We start from the raw sequence: 16,315 nt of genomic DNA on the forward strand, positions 1-16,315 counted from the left end.
ACACACACACACACACACACACACACATGCAGGCGTCAGTCCTAAAAGTGTTGAATGGGCTCTCACATGTCAACATCTGGTCCTCTCTAACCTCAGAGATGGATGGCTTTAAGCTTTGATGGTGATTTGGTGACCAACTTCAATCATCATAGTTGTTGTAAACCACATAGTCATGTTAAATAGGGTATTGCAATTGTTTCATAGCCATCAACGTCTGTTTGACTTGCACTGGATCCCTGATGGTTTTACAGTATTAAAAACCTCTCTCTCCCTGTAGTGTGTGTATGTGTGTGTGTGTGTGTGTGTGTGTGTGTGTGTGTGTGTGTGTGTGTGTGTGTGTGTGTGTGTGCTTAATATCAATGCGCCATTTTCGTGACCAAAAGTACACTACATTTTAGAGTAGTTAAAAGCAGGTCTAAGTTGTGGCGCAGGTGGGGTAACGCGATTTTGAATTGATCGAGGCAGAGTTAGACGCACACACATTTAAACATGCATGGCAGGTTAATCGAACACTCTAAATTGTCCCTAGGTGTGATCGTGAGCACGGATGGTTGTTTATCTATTTAGGCCTTGCGATTGGCTGGCAACCAGTTCAGTGTGTCCCCCCCATCTACTGCCTGAAGAGAGCTGGTATAGGCTTTAGCATGCCCGTAACACTTGTGAAGATAAGCGGATTAGAAAATGGACGGATGGATTACATTATACACTAATTATTTAAAAAATGGAAATAAATTATGTCAAATATTTAAATAAGGTGACTGATGAATGATTGATCTGTTTCATTGATCTCATCTATTTACAGTAATTTTGGCACATAAAAAAATCAAATATGAACACATTTTTCATCATCATCATTGAATCTCACCAACCTTGAACATTCAAGATCAAAAATCAATCTCAAACCATTCATTTTTGGAGTTTTTTTTTTTAAATACATTAATAGAACAAGGTATTTAAACATCACCACAAATATAAATTGTGGCGATCGTGGATATTTGGTTGCATGGAAGCAATTCAAGGTTATGTGAAAAATCTCAACGTGTAGCTGAAGTGGCCACGTGGGCTTTTGTGGCTTGGTCCACAATACCTCAAGTGTGGCTCCAGTGTGATTTAAAGGCTGCTAAAAGACATCTGGACCCCTAATTTCAAGTTCACCTCAATGGTAACTCGGAGTGGTAAAGCTGTCGAAACCATCAAAATCCTTTATTTATTTTTTTTTTTTAGCGACTGCTGATATTTCACTTAGTTTTAATGAGAAACATTAAAATGAGTCTTGATAGTTTGACAAGGTGTAACAAAAAATGTATTGATTATGATATAATACTGTACTCTCTTTCCTTATTATAGTATTAAAAGTGTGAGTAGCCATTTCGAAACTTAGCTGATGAATGAAGCAAAGATGTTGTGTCCAATTTGTTTGCTTATTATGCTTTTGCTTTGAGCACCTTAATTGCACAGCTAATTTTTAACCACTAGGGGGAGACCTGTGCCAACATTCAAGAAAGGAACCAGTCGTTGGCCAGAGTAAAGGTCGCAATGTTTTGTCATATGGGTTGCAAACTTTGGCAAAAAATATCCTAAATTATTACACTGGCGCTTAGTTGATCTGTTACAGCATTTACATTTATTTTATTTTATAGTTTCTCGTCTTTGTAATATTTCCATGTAAATATGGCTTGATGCGATGATATATTTCATCTGGTGTTGCAGTTGTATTTCTTGACAGGGAACTTGTGGTTTGCCTCACTTCACTTTCTTTGCGTATCGTCTCTGTCCAGTGAAAAGCAGGTGGCTCTATAACAGCAACAAAAACGTGTCGACACTATACTTTTCAATCAATTTGGTTCGGGTAATTTGCTGAATTGCAAGGCGAGGCGGCCATCGATTGTGTGCTGTTTCCGAATTGTATTTTAAAAGTGTTCAATACCAAAGCATCTAATGCATCTGCTATGTAACATAGCTCATATTCATGTCTGTGTCTTTGGAAATGCAAGTTGCCAATAATGTCGTAGGCCTTGTTAACCCAAGCATTACACAGTGGGCAACCCCATCGCTCCACAAAAACTCATTCAGACAATTGCAAGTGACCTGGAGCTTTCAAACAATTAGTTCTAATTTGATCACGCAGTGAATGGCGTTCTTGGACTCCCCGCCTCCCAGTCAACATGGAGACGCGCGCTCATCCACTCAGAGTGATCAAGAGCGAGGCTTTTACTATAAAAGGAGACACATGACAGTTGATGGGTGACTTTGCAATGCGCGAACGCAACCACATCCTGCCCGCAGCAGCAGGAGATGACATGCACAGCCTGCAAGGCTGACTGAAATAAGAGTGAGCTAATAAAATATACTTAGAGGTTATCTACTTTCAGCTTAATGGAGGCTGAAGGCATTTAATAGTACAGTATACGCCATCTTTTTATTCCATCCCGAGTGTGAAAAGTTACCTTTGATCAGTTAGTTAGTCAATTCGTCATTAACCAACAAAATAGTTAGTTAGTTAGTTTGTTTGTGAGTTAGTTAGTGAACAAGTCTTTATTTTTTATTTATTTATTTTTATTTTTCTCTTCACTACCCCCAATTTTGCTGCTGTAGACTGCAAATTTCCCCAATGTGGGAAAAATAAAGGTTATCTTATCTTATCTTATATATGTAACATTTTTTTAACCCTCTCAGGGACAGCTGTTACTACAGTGGACAGTTTTTCATGTTATCAGGTTTCAGGTTATCATGATTGGTGTATGAAGGGGTTAATCAAACAAGTAAGAAGGGCAGGTTTAGCATTGTTCTGCTTCAACAGAGGTCGAGGCTCTACTTCTTGTTTACTTGAATGTGTCGTTTTGCGCAATAGTGAATTTGGCTCTTCTATCATGTTTGTATTTCTCGAGGACTCAAGTGATGAGGGCTCAAATTACATGAAACTGCACACATTCCTGTTAACACATCTGGGTTCGAATTCAGGCCTTCCTTTGTGAAGTTTACATGCTCTCCCGTGTAGTTTGATTCTTTTGTGCAGGATTGTAAAAAAATATGGTGACAATTTCAAGCTCTTTTTTTTTGTCATCACTTATCACTTAACAGGCCTTTGGTTTCTCATCCTGTTATTCAGGTTGTTGTTTAGATCGGCTGCACACAATGACCGGGTGCCTTTGAGTGGCTTGAAACCAGTGCGACCAGTGAGCCCCCAAACCACCTTGGGGTATAGTCAGATGCCAACAACCCCCCTCTAAACTTTACCCTTGTGACGGCATAAGCGCACTCTTTGTTTTGTCCTCAGCTTGACGTCTTCCGCCTCTCCTCCTCACGTTACGAATACAGCAGCAAACACAGTGCACCACAGGGGGGATGAAGGCTTCATGATGAAGTCCTCTACCCCTCCTTTGGCTTCATGAGTGACTCACTGTTGTTGTTGTTTTTTTTTTTTTTAAATTTTATTTTTTTTATGGGATTTCCTGGTCTAAAAGATGATAGTGTACGATTAATTCTGTCTCAGATGCCAAGTGGTAACATTTTTTTCCCTCCTTTTAGTGATTTTAGTGTAATGCTGACCTACTATCACATTACAAAACAAGAGCAAATGTACTTTGGTGAAGTGACTAACACTTCCTGCTTTGCACTTCCTGCCACATCATGACACAGTGGAAGCTCAAAATCTGAATGCCCCAATTGTCACATAATATAGAATATTACCCGAAATAAGTTTCAGAAATTGCACAGAAACATTTTAAGCAAATCTCATTGTACCTCACTAGAGCTCACTTCGTCAATAGCAAATGATTCACTCTGTGTGTGTGTTTAGATTTTTCTGCTGGCAACACTTATTCAATTCATTCATCATCATTATCACTTGTCTTCATTAGGGTCATGTGTCACTGGACGTTTTCCCCAGATGACTTTGCGTGAAAGCCATGGTGCGCCCTGGTCTAATTGTTACTCATTCGGAAAGCGCATACAGTCACACAACTATTCTCACTGACATTCAAACCAATTGACAGTTTAGAATTTAATTCAGCATGCACGTCTGCCTCACAGTGCGGAGGTGTCGGGTTCGATCCCGGCTCCGGCCTTCTTGTGTGGAGTTTGCGTGTTCTCCCTGTGCCTGCATGGGTTTTCTCCGGGGACTCCGGTTTCCTTCCACATTCCAAAAACGTGCATGACAGGTTAATGGAGGACTCTAAATTGTCCCTAGGTATAATTGTGAGTGGGAATGGTTGTTCATCTATGTGTCCTCTGCGAATGGCTGGCAACCAGTTCAGGGTGTACAGCTGGGATAGGCACCAGCACGCCCGCAACCCTCGTGAAGATAAGCGGAATCGATAAAGGATGGAAGGATGCATGGATGGATGTTTTCAACATGTTGAAGAAAGCACCCCGAGAAATAGAACAGGGTAAACACTCTCCACTTTGCTCACTTTGTTCCAAGGAAAAGGATCACAACACGAGCAAATCAAAACAGTGTTCAGCTAGGATGTTGAGCACAGATAAGACTTGATTGAGGAGAAAGAACAACTTGGCAAAACGGAGCGGCTGATGACTTTTCCAGACTTGTAAATGGCTTTAGCAGGTGGTCCCAAAATGAGCTGCCTTTGCTTTTTCACATAACCCATCCTTTTATATAGCAAGCTGGCAGACAATTGGAAGCCATGAGGACACCAGCACCAACAACCAATGTGATGTGCAAAATACTTGTCAACTTGGAGTGCAATTGCATGAACAAGGATGGCTTTACTGTGAGGATCAATATATTTGTGAAGAAGCATTTCACCTGTTAAAAATGCCTCCAGGGCCAAAAAAGACACTCAACCGGTTCTCTTGGGCTAAATTACAAGACTGTGTTGCCTGAACCGATCCTCTCTTGCTTCGATGCTCATAGAACATGCATGCCCAACACGATTAAACCTGCTCCAACATCAGATTAACTTAATACCTCTCTTATTGCTGGAATCATTGGCTCCTCTATGTGCCTACTTTGTTTCGTTTTAAGTATGTGGCCATCAACTAAGCCTTATGAATATGACAAGAAAAGTTTCATTTCCTGTTTCTAGCTGGGGCTGAGTTTGTTGTTATTGCTAAGCTGAACGTTATTAGTTTTGTAAAGTCCAAATTTTTGATAACTCTTGCACTGGATCTCCATTCCATTGCATTGTCCACATACAAGTAATATTGCAGAGTATTTCCAGTTACCGGTATATTAGTGATATTGATTACACATACTAGGATGGCAGACATCTGAGATTCTCTAGCATTTTGTTTTGGAACAAGACTAGCCGTGCCCATTATTATCCTTCCATCCATTTTGTATACCCTTTTTCCTCATTACGTGGCTGAGCTGGAGCCAGGACTCGACTGGCCCTCTATCTGGCTTCGAGCGCAGATGTACAGTGAGCCGGCGTCTTTTGGGGCAGGTGTGAATCTGTCTTTAGAATATGACATTTGATACTTAACAGGTAATGTCAAAATATACCTTACTCTCACACCAGAGCAAGCAAAACAACATTGCTGAGAAGTCATTGTTGATCATACTATGCACAGTCAGGGGTATACTTGCACACGCATTCACACTTAAATTCTTACCTATGGATAATTTTCAGTCTTAAATGAAGCTAAAATTAATGCTTTGGGGAAATTGATAAGGACATTAAACCAAATTAATGAAATAATTACAAAAAATCAATGAAACACAAATACATGAGACAAATTGGAAATATATATTAAACTATGCATAGATTAAATAAAAAACAAACAAGATTAAACTTTTTTTTTAACTGTCCAATATTTGCCCTTGTAGGTGACAAGTACTTGAAATAGTCTGCAAAAGGAGTCGGTGGTCAGAAACATGCACACCCACAAAAAAAAAAAAAAAAAAAGGAAACATAAGTTCAAGTATTTGCAAAGCATCGTAAAACGCTGTCAACACATGCCTGTGCTCATCAGACGCGCTTCTAGCTTAGGCATGCTGAATGCAGACAAGCACATTCTTCAGGCGGTCGGCTTACACACGCAAAAACTTGTTGCCTCAACTGAGATTACTGAGATATAGGTTCACATTACGACACAATTTGCAAAATAAGGTCCACTTTCACTGAAATTTAAGCATTCACGACAATGTCAGGTGGAAACTCGGATCAGTGTCTTCTTCGTAAATTCATCCCTACTGATAATTTACCCGATGCGCTTCTTACATTTCATTGAGCGTTTGAAAAGCCACTTCCTGTTTTGCAACACAGCTGTGTGCAACAGGCGAACGAGTGAGCGAGTGAGTTGGGACTACAGTATTTCCAAAACAAGCTTGCATCATGGCAAGGTTTTACCTATAAAAAGGCGAAAGACATATAAACTCAACTTTTTTTTTTTTCCTAAATGTGGGCCATTGCACTAAAATGAGGAGTGTTTAAATCCATAAGAGTTACATTCTGGTGGTGAAAAAAAAAATTCTGCCCTGTTTAAGAAAAATAATTAACTGTATCAATATAAGAGCTGTTTTAAAAATTCTAACACTGTAAAGATCATGAGAAATACTGTAGATTCAACATTTGGACCTTTGAAGTTAAACAGTCTGTTATGGGATGATAGTCCACCTTGAGTTTCATCATATTTCTAACTAATATCTCATGTGATAGCCATCCCATCCATTTTTTAAAAATAAGTGACAAACTATAGAAAAAGTTTACCCGGAGGCTGTCCTTTGACACATGAGATTTATAACGATGTCGACAAAACATGACAACAATTTAAAGGTATTCAACCCCACACTGTAGCGTCGCTGGCAGCCTGGATACGCTCCCAGCATGCTTTGCAGCACTAAGAATGTACATGCATGTTTGCGCCATTTATTTCTTCAGTTATTGTTGCAGTTGTTTCGTATTTGCGGGTATTTTATTCAGTTTGCTGTTATAATCTTAGTTTTTAGGTGATACTGTGATTACACATGATATGCTGGCTAACAACTTGCCAACATCCGTCATTATCTGAGGCATGAGAAATGTGAGCTTGTCCTTCTGCTTACGAAAATAAAGTGCAGTTGTTCCTCACTTCCTCATGAATGCCACAATATGTTCCTTTTGTCCGCGACTCACTTTGCTTTGGTTTCACAGACACTTTGGTTCGCAAACAGTTTTGGAATGAATTCAGGTAAACAATTGAAGTTCCACTGCATACTGTTGCAGTGCATCATCTGCGACCAAAATTCAAGCCTTGTGATGTAAATGCTCACATGGTACATACCAAAATGAAAGTTACAATGTGACTGTTTACAGTCCACACTTGACGTCGATTACAGCAAATCAACCTGCCTCATTGCCCAAAATTCTAAGAAATTGACATATGCAGACAGGCAGAAAATATAGCAAGAAATAGGCCATTTGAGTTAGCATATAAGCTAACTGCTAGCCTAGCTTGTTGTTCTTCTGGCTGTCCTGTTGTGAGTCCACGATATCTCATCAAGTTATGTTTCATCACGTAGCTTAGAGGATGAGGTTCTCGACTGTTGATGCACAATTTTTTGGTATGCCTTATTTGTCATCTCCAAGTACAGAAAACACTAAGAAAAATAAGAGTGGTCAGTCACAGTCACAGTTTGGTAAATACCGGTGCGACTTGACATCCGACTTGATCATGTGGTCAAGGATACTCATTAGAATGTCATTTAGGACTTAATGTTTTTCATCAGCGACCGGCCCCACTGCTGATTTATCAGTCACTTCAAGGCTGCTCTCAGGCACGATAAATCACATGGTCAGTTTTGGCTCCAGAGGTCACAAACTTACATCAAGCAGCCTATCAAAATACACCATGTTCTACAAAGCCCTTTCTTCCCTAAGGAGGAATCACATGATTAAAACTGTCTTGCGATCGCCGTCTTCCTCCTTTTGCACAGTGGGGCGTGATCGTCGTCTCACTTCCTCCTGTCTTTCTGTCTGTGATTCGCTTCTTGCTCAAGCTCAAACTTGAAACATTTAGCTCTAGTCCTAACATGCACTGCATACTATATGTGGAAGGAGACATTAGGCGGGGTTTGGCTGCCGCGTTCTCAGCTACTGTGCACACCAGGCTGATGCCTCTGTCTAGCTCTCTGCTGAGACGTTGCATGCACATGTCACTTTGAATCACACCACAGCGCATTGCCGCCAGGACACATCTGCCTAATTCATACTTGGATTGCAAAAAAAAAAAAAAAAAACCTCAAGAGCAACTCAAAGTAGCTCAGCTTGTTCGCCTCCAACTAACTTGCAGCTATGCCTTTCACAATGTTGCGAAATAATTTATTCTCATATTTTAAGTTGACACACTGCAGTTTGTTTTGAACTGAAGTTAGAGAGCTGCAAGAAGGCAGTCCCATTTAACTAGATGTTCATGTTTACTTGTGATGTTTAAATACGCAAGAGTCATGCAGGAAGGGCAGCACGGCAGCGTAGTGTTTAGCACGGCTGACCTATAGTTCCGAGGTTCAGAGTTTGACTCTCGGCTCCAGCCTCCTTCTGTGGTGTTTGCATGTTTTCTCTGTGCCGCCTTTCTCCAGATACAGCCGCTTCCTCCCGCGTTCCAAAAGCATTCATGTTAACCATTGACTCTAGTGTGAATGGAAAATGAATGAATGAATGAATGAAAAACATTATTATTGAGGTATTGAGAAAAGAAAAGGTGTCACATTTGACAAAGACAAAATGAAGTTCACGGTTAATGAAACAGTGGAACAGTTCTGGGCCCACTGACAAACTACCTTTGATAACAAGGGATGAAACATAGCAGCTAGTCTGTCTGTGGCCAAGTTACGATAAAACCAGGGAAAAAGCAAAACTGATGATGAGGCATTAGATCCTTACAAAACTGAGCTCTGCTAATGCGGTTTGCTCAGGTCCCATTGATTGCAGGCTCCGGTTTGCTCAGTGAATCATTTCTGCGTTAACTAGATAATGTGTGGCCCTGCTGAGATGGTTGAGTTCAGCCTCAGTTTGTTCCTCTTTTACTATACACACAGTCTTGTTTTTTTTTTTTTTTTGCTACTTTCCATGAGCTTCCTTTTTTTCGTACCACCATGTTTCACTTCATAGTTGCTTTCTTTGGAGACTGACAGAGTTGTTCTGATTTATCCTTGACATGTATAACGTGAATGAATTGAAGAAGACAGCTGTCAGACACTTGTTAGCCCCTCAAATGGAAGTTAACTATAAATATATAATTATTTTCGTTTTAAACACAACCATGCTTGTCTCTTTGCGGTGTTTTGGGAAAGAAAAATATTTTATGTACAGATATGATTTAGGGGAAAAAGTGCATTTTTATAATACAGATTTTGGAGTCTCAAAACATTTGACAACAAGAATATGACAGTGTTCGCTTGAAGATTCGTGGGAACGAGGTTCATTGAGACAATGTTGTCATTTCTTCAGACCCGTTTTGCTAGATGTTGTCTCAAATATGCCCCCGTAGGGCAGTGATCGTCAGCCACGGGGCTTCGTGTGCCGTGAGAGATCATCAGCAAATTATCCAGTTGCACTTGTTTTGTCTGACAATTCGGAGTAATTTCAAACATACCTTTGGGTATCTTTCTGTGCTAGCAATGTAGAGCGAAAGGCAGAATAAGTAAACGCTCTTCCATTTGATGACAGAAAATACAATAAACCTATCTTAGCAACTATTGCCATCCATACATCCATTCCCGGGAGTATATCAGCGTTGTGTTCAAATTAAACAGGCCCAAGGCCCAGGTAACACTAGCTTTTCATGACAACCGGCACCTTGCATGATGCAAATAAATACAATGACTCTAAACCAATGGTGTCAAACATACGGCTCGCGGGCCGGAACCAGCCCCGAAGGAGGTTCGATCAGGCCCGCGGGATAATTGAAAAGTGAAGAAATGCATCAAAGACACGGAATGAATATTTTTAATAAGGTGCAATTCATGGAGTATCCGTTAAGGGACACTGTTTTGAATAGAATAGAAGACAACATTGTTTTGATCAGAGAAGAAGACAACAGCAGTGCAGCCTCAGTCTGTCACTGAGACAACACAGCAAACGCTGTCAAGGGCATGTGAATACTTTATTCTTTACACATTTAATAGCACTCTCCTTAGTTTGTAAGGTGTAGGCAGGAATTACATTTAGATTTTATACGCACATGTATAAATGGTTTAAAAATTCCTTTCTTTATAAATCTCATTTAATCTTAGTGCATTACTATATTTTCAACATATGTCTAAGAAAATCTAAGGTGCTTCTTGAAATGTTTTGTAAAAGATATATTCATTAAATTTCAACATTTTCCGAATGTTCTTGTGCTTCTTTAGAGCAAAACAAAGGAAAGCCATCTTATTTTGGTTATTTATAGCAGAGTATGGTATAATTTTAATGGTACGGCCCACTTGACATCAACCGAGGCCGTATGTGGCCCACAATGTGAAATGAGTTTGACACCCCTGCTCTAAACAATGTGCATATTCCAAAAAGTTAACTTGTACGCTTTGTCACACCCAAGCACATATGCACGTGTCATTTCAATATTGCAATTGCAACGTTCGCCTAATGTTCATGATAACTAGCACCCTGCACAGTACAAATAAGCAAAACAACTTGAAATAATGCGAACTTATTAATTTGGACATGGAGCGAGGCCTGTGGAAGAAGGTCTCAAGCCTCCACTTGTACTGTACTGTATTGTACAAAGCCAATTTTTTTTTGCTGGACGCACACAGAGTTGAGTTAGTTTCCATTGACTGAACAAAAAACAGCTTTTAAGATGTTTGGAGACATTTTGTGTTTGTTTTTACTATTTTTTTTTTTTTTAACAAGTTGATATGATTCAGCGTTTCGGAATGTCCTGTTCCCTCCAGTCTGTTCCTCCCTTACTTAGTAAGTTCTTATGTTTCACATTACAAGTCAGAAAGGCCCTTGGCTGTTCGCCTTGCTATGCACTTCATTCCTACAAAAGCCACCAAGGCAAGAAGTAGATAGGAACATGCTCCTCTTTTGTCTTTGATTGAGGAAAAACATTTAAAATAGGGAGTTCATGTCAAACTCAGTTCCAAGGTTATTATTTGAAGTTCTCGGGAGAGCCGCCTCTAAAGAAATCTTTCATGAAACCTGAAATAAAGCACGAGGAATGTTTCGGTCACACAAAGCCATTGTAGTGACTGGATTGGAGAGCTCCCACCCTCAACTTTTGTGTCCGTCAATCACACAATAGCTGCACAGATTTTTCCCACCACCAGCATGATAATGAAGACAAAGAGGAATTGTTCTTTTCTTGGTGCTGTGCTAAAGACTGACAGAAAGCCTTCGTTGCGGATTATAATCACACTTTTGCAATATGCTGCGGATGTGATTCTTATTTTTATTTTTTTTTTCATGTATAAATTAATTGCGACGGCATTGCTACGGAACTCATGTCTCGAACCCTTTGCTCAAGTTTTTCTCTGGATGTGTCTAATTCGATAGAATTGAAAGTCATTCTTTGTTTTCCAATATGTATTTAGATACAGAACAGTGACTCCAATGTGAAATTCATCTGTATGAATAACCTTGTCTTGTCATCCTCATTGTGCTGTTTTGGGGGAGTCATTTCCTCAGCATGTGTTTGTCTGACTTCCTGTTACTGTTCCTGTTCTGGCAGTCAGCCCTTAGCGCGCCATTCAAACAGTACAGTTTTGTTAATCGACACCATGTTGTTGCATCTGTTCTGTAGTTCTTATTTTACGCCAGTTGTGAAGTTGAACAGATGATCTTTGTTGCCTGTGCTATTTAGAACATTGCTGTTTATATCAGATAGGACTGTTGTCTTGCCTCAGGAGCTGGTTGCACATCCCCCAACAACATGCCTTAACTCGAACAACATTCTTTCGCTGTACCACCCCCTTCCCCCAAACCTGCCAACCAAACACGGAAAGTTTCTTGCAGTGCGCTGACCTGAAACCCACAAAACCATGCCGACTTTTATTTCGATTTGGCAGGATTGCAATGTTGATTATTTCTTCCCTAATATACTGCACGTTTTCCGGATTGTCCAAAACCTGAGAGAATCTTACAATAATATGTATTTAAGATTATTCCTTATCCCGACTTGTTTTTGATGAATAGTAAACTTGCTACATTTCAGTATTTTAATGTTGGTCATGATGGTGGTACTTGGTTTAAAATCTTTGAGAACCGCTGACCTACCCAATAAAAAGGCAGACCCAATACTCTTGTTGGCACGTCCTTGCAGTTTACAAGAGCTCAGTGTCTTATACAAATTAGCTGAGTGGTGAGTTGGTACTGTATACACATTTCTGTCCACAAGTCACGCAACGGTAAAAGTACACTGCGAAGTTACCTGTGTTGTCTTATGTGGATATGGTTGATTCCTTTTCACATTTGGATGCCAATTTTAGAATGTTCCCACTTCTGTGCAGTCGAAAGGTTTTATGATGGTGACAATTTGATCCTGGAATAAGTAGTCCATATATCGCATTAGGCCCTGTGCTAAAAAATGTTTCCTTACTACAAATCCGAGTTTGATGGGTGCTGGCATTTTTTTTTAAAAGGAGTCTAGGTCACATTTACTGCATTACATGACATTCTTGCAGCTGGAGATCCCAGCTGTGCATACAAGGCAGGAATGGTGAGACCTTTAGCTAAAAATACACCCCCCCCCCAACTTTGCCCTTAAACCATTGCAATCCAAGACTGATTTTAGATTAAATGCAGTCCTCCCAGGAATAAGGCTGAATGGGAACTTGTGTCAATCCCACAGCCGAGCTCATTGTGAAGGCACAGCTGTTAACAGGCCTGTTGGAAGTTGCATAATGATCTGATGCACACACATGATGCAGCAGTCATCACTCAGCCTCGAGCAAATTTCCCCACCCAGATACACAGTAGGGTAGTTGTAAGTTTGCTTCAAAGCACTTTCACACCATTTTATCAAATCCGCCAATATACCTTCTTCCAAATCTCATGATTACCCATTCAAGCATGTACATTGTTTTAACCAACATTTCATCTTATGAAATCCAGACACAACTGACCCTTTATAAATTTTTAATCTCCATATTTAACAAACATGTATTCCAGATTTACAAAAAAAAAAAAAAAATATTGTTGCAGTTGTTTCGTATTTGCGGGTATTTTATTCAGTTTGCTGTTATAATCTTAGTTTTTAGGTGATACTGTGATTACACATGATATGCTGGCTAACAACTTGCCAACATCCGTCATTATCTGAGGCATGAGAAATGTGAGCTTGTCCTTCTGCTTACGAAAATAAAGTGCAGTTGTTCCTCACTTCCTCATGAATGCCACAATATGTTCCTTTTGTCCGCGACTCACTTTGCTTTGGTTTCACAGACACTTTGGTTCGCAAACAGTTTTGGAATGAATTCAGGTAAACAATTGAAGTTCCACTGCATACTGTTGCAGTGCATCATCTGCGACCAAAATTCAAGCCTTGTGATGTAAATGCTCACATGGTACATACCAAAATGAAAGTTACAATGTGACTGTTTACAGTCCACACTTGACGTCGATTACAGCAAATCAACCTGCCTCATTGCCCAAAATTCTAAGAAATTGACATATGCAGACAGGCAGAAAATATAGCAAGAAATAGGCCATTTGAGTTAGCATATAAGCTAACTGCTAGCCTAGCTTGTTGTTCTTCTGGCTGTCCTGTTGTGAGTCCACGATATCTCATCAAGTTATGTTTCATCACGTAGCTTAGAGGATGAGGTTCTCGACTGTTGATGCACAATTTTTTGGTATGCCTTATTTGTCATCTCCAAGTACAGAAAACACTAAGAAAAATAAGAGTGGTCAGTCACAGTCACAGTTTGGTAAATACCGGTGCGACTTGACATCCGACTTGATCATGTGGTCAAGGATACTCATTAGAATGTCATTTAGGACTTAATGTTTTTCATCAGCGACCGGCCCCACTGCTGATTTATCAGTCACTTCAAGGCTGCTCTCAGGCACGATAAATCACATGGTCAGTTTTGGCTCCAGAGGTCACAAACTTACATCAAGCAGCCTATCAAAATACACCATGTTCTACAAAGCCCTTTCTTCCCTAAGGAGGAATCACATGATTAAAACTGTCTTGCGATCGCCGTCTTCCTCCTTTTGCACAGTGGGGCGTGATCGTCGTCTCACTTCCTCCTGTCTTTCTGTCTGTGATTCGCTTCTTGCTCAAGCTCAAACTTGAAACATTTAGCTCTAGTCCTAACATGCACTGCATACTATATGTGGAAGGAGACATTAGGCGGGGTTTGGCTGCCGCGTTCTCAGCTACTGTGCACACCAGGCTGATGCCTCTGTCTAGCTCTCTGCTGAGACGTTGCATGCACATGTCACTTTGAATCACACCACAGCGCATTGCCGCCAGGACACATCTGCCTAATTCATACTTGGATTGCAAAAAAAAAAAAAAAAAACCTTCAAGAGCAACTCAAAGTAGCTCAGCTTGTTCGCCTCCAACTAACTTGCAGCTATGCCTTTCACAATGTTGCGAAATAATTTATTCTCATATTTTAAGTTGACACACTGCAGTTTGTTTTGAACTGAAGTTAGAGAGCTGCAAGAAGGCAGTCCCATTTAACTAGATGTTCATGTTTACTTGTGATGTTTAAATACGCAAGAGTCATGCAGGAAGGGCAGCACGGCAGCGTAGTGTTTAGCACGGCTGACCTATAGTTCCGAGGTTCAGAGTTTGACTCTCGGCTCCAGCCTCCTTCTGTGGTGTTTGCATGTTTTCTCTGTGCCGCCTTTCTCCAGATACAGCCGCTTCCTCCCGCGTTCCAAAAGCATTCATGTTAACCATTGACTCTAGTGTGAATGGAAAATGAATGAATGAATGAATGAAAAACATTATTATTGAGGTATTGAGAAAAGAAAAGGTGTCACATTTGACAAAGACAAAATGAAGTTCACGGTTAATGAAACAGTGGAACAGTTCTGGGCCCACTGACAAACTACCTTTGATAACAAGGGATGAAACATAGCAGCTAGTCTGTCTGTGGCCAAGTTACGATAAAACCAGGGAAAAAGCAAAACTGATGATGAGGCATTAGATCCTTACAAAACTGAGCTCTGCTAATGCGGTTTGCTCAGGTCCCATTGATTGCAGGCTCCGGTTTGCTCAGTGAATCATTTCTGCGTTAACTAGATAATGTGTGGCCCTGCTGAGATGGTTGAGTTCAGCCTCAGTTTGTTCCTCTTTTACTATACACACAGTCTTGTTTTTTTTTTTTTTTTGCTACTTTCCATGAGCTTCCTTTTTTTCGTACCACCATGTTTCACTTCATAGTTGCTTTCTTTGGAGACTGACAGAGTTGTTCTGATTTATCCTTGACATGTATAGCATGTGAATGAATTGAAGAAGACAGCTGTCAGACACTTGTGAGCCCCTCAAATGGAAGTTAACTATAAATATATAATTATTTTCGTTTTAAACACAACCATGTTTGTCTCTTTGCGGTGTTTTGGGAAAGAAAAATATTTTATGTACAGATATGATTTAGGTGAAAAAGTGCATTTTTATAATACAGATTTTGGAGTCTCAAAACATTTGACAACAAGAATATGACAGTGTTCGCTTGAAGAACGAGGTTCATTGAGACAATGTTGTCATTTCTTCAGACCCGTTTTGCTAGATGTTGTCTCAAATATGCCCCCGTAGGGCAGTGATCGTCAGCCACGGGGCTTCGTGTGCCGTGAGAGATCATCAGCAAATTATCCAGTTGCACTTGTTTTGTCTGACAATTCGGAGTAATTTCAAACATACCTTTGGGTATCTTTCTGTGCTAGCAATGTAGAGCGAAAGGCAGAATAAGTAAACGCTCTTCCATTTGATGACAGAAAATACAATAAACCTATCTTAGCAACTATTGCCATCCATACATCCATTCCCGTGAGTATATCAGCGTTGTGTTCAAATTAAACAGGCCCAAGGCCCAGGTAACACTAGCTTTTCATGACAACCGGCACCTTGCATGATGCAAATAAATACAATGACTCTAAACCAATGGTGTCAAACATACGGCTCGCGGGCCGGAACCGGCACCCAAGGAGGTTCGATCAGGCCCGCAGGATCATTTAAAAGTGAAACAAATGCATAAAAGACACGGAATTAATATTTTTAATAAAGTGCAATTCATGGAGTATCCGCTAGGGGACACAGTGTTTTGATCAGAGTAGAAGACAACATTGTTTTGATCAGAGAAGAAGACAACAGCAGTCTCAGTCTGTCACTGAGACAGACCCAACACAGCAGACGCTATCAAGGACATGTGAATACTTTATTCTTTACACATTTAATAGCACTCTCCTTAGTTTGTAAG

The sequence above is a fragment of the Hippocampus comes genome, unplaced genomic scaffold (assembly GCF_001891065.2).
Source record: "Hippocampus comes isolate QL1 unplaced genomic scaffold, H_comes_QL1_v1.1 scaffold237, whole genome shotgun sequence".
Taxonomy (NCBI): domain Eukaryota; kingdom Metazoa; phylum Chordata; class Actinopteri; order Syngnathiformes; family Syngnathidae; genus Hippocampus; species Hippocampus comes.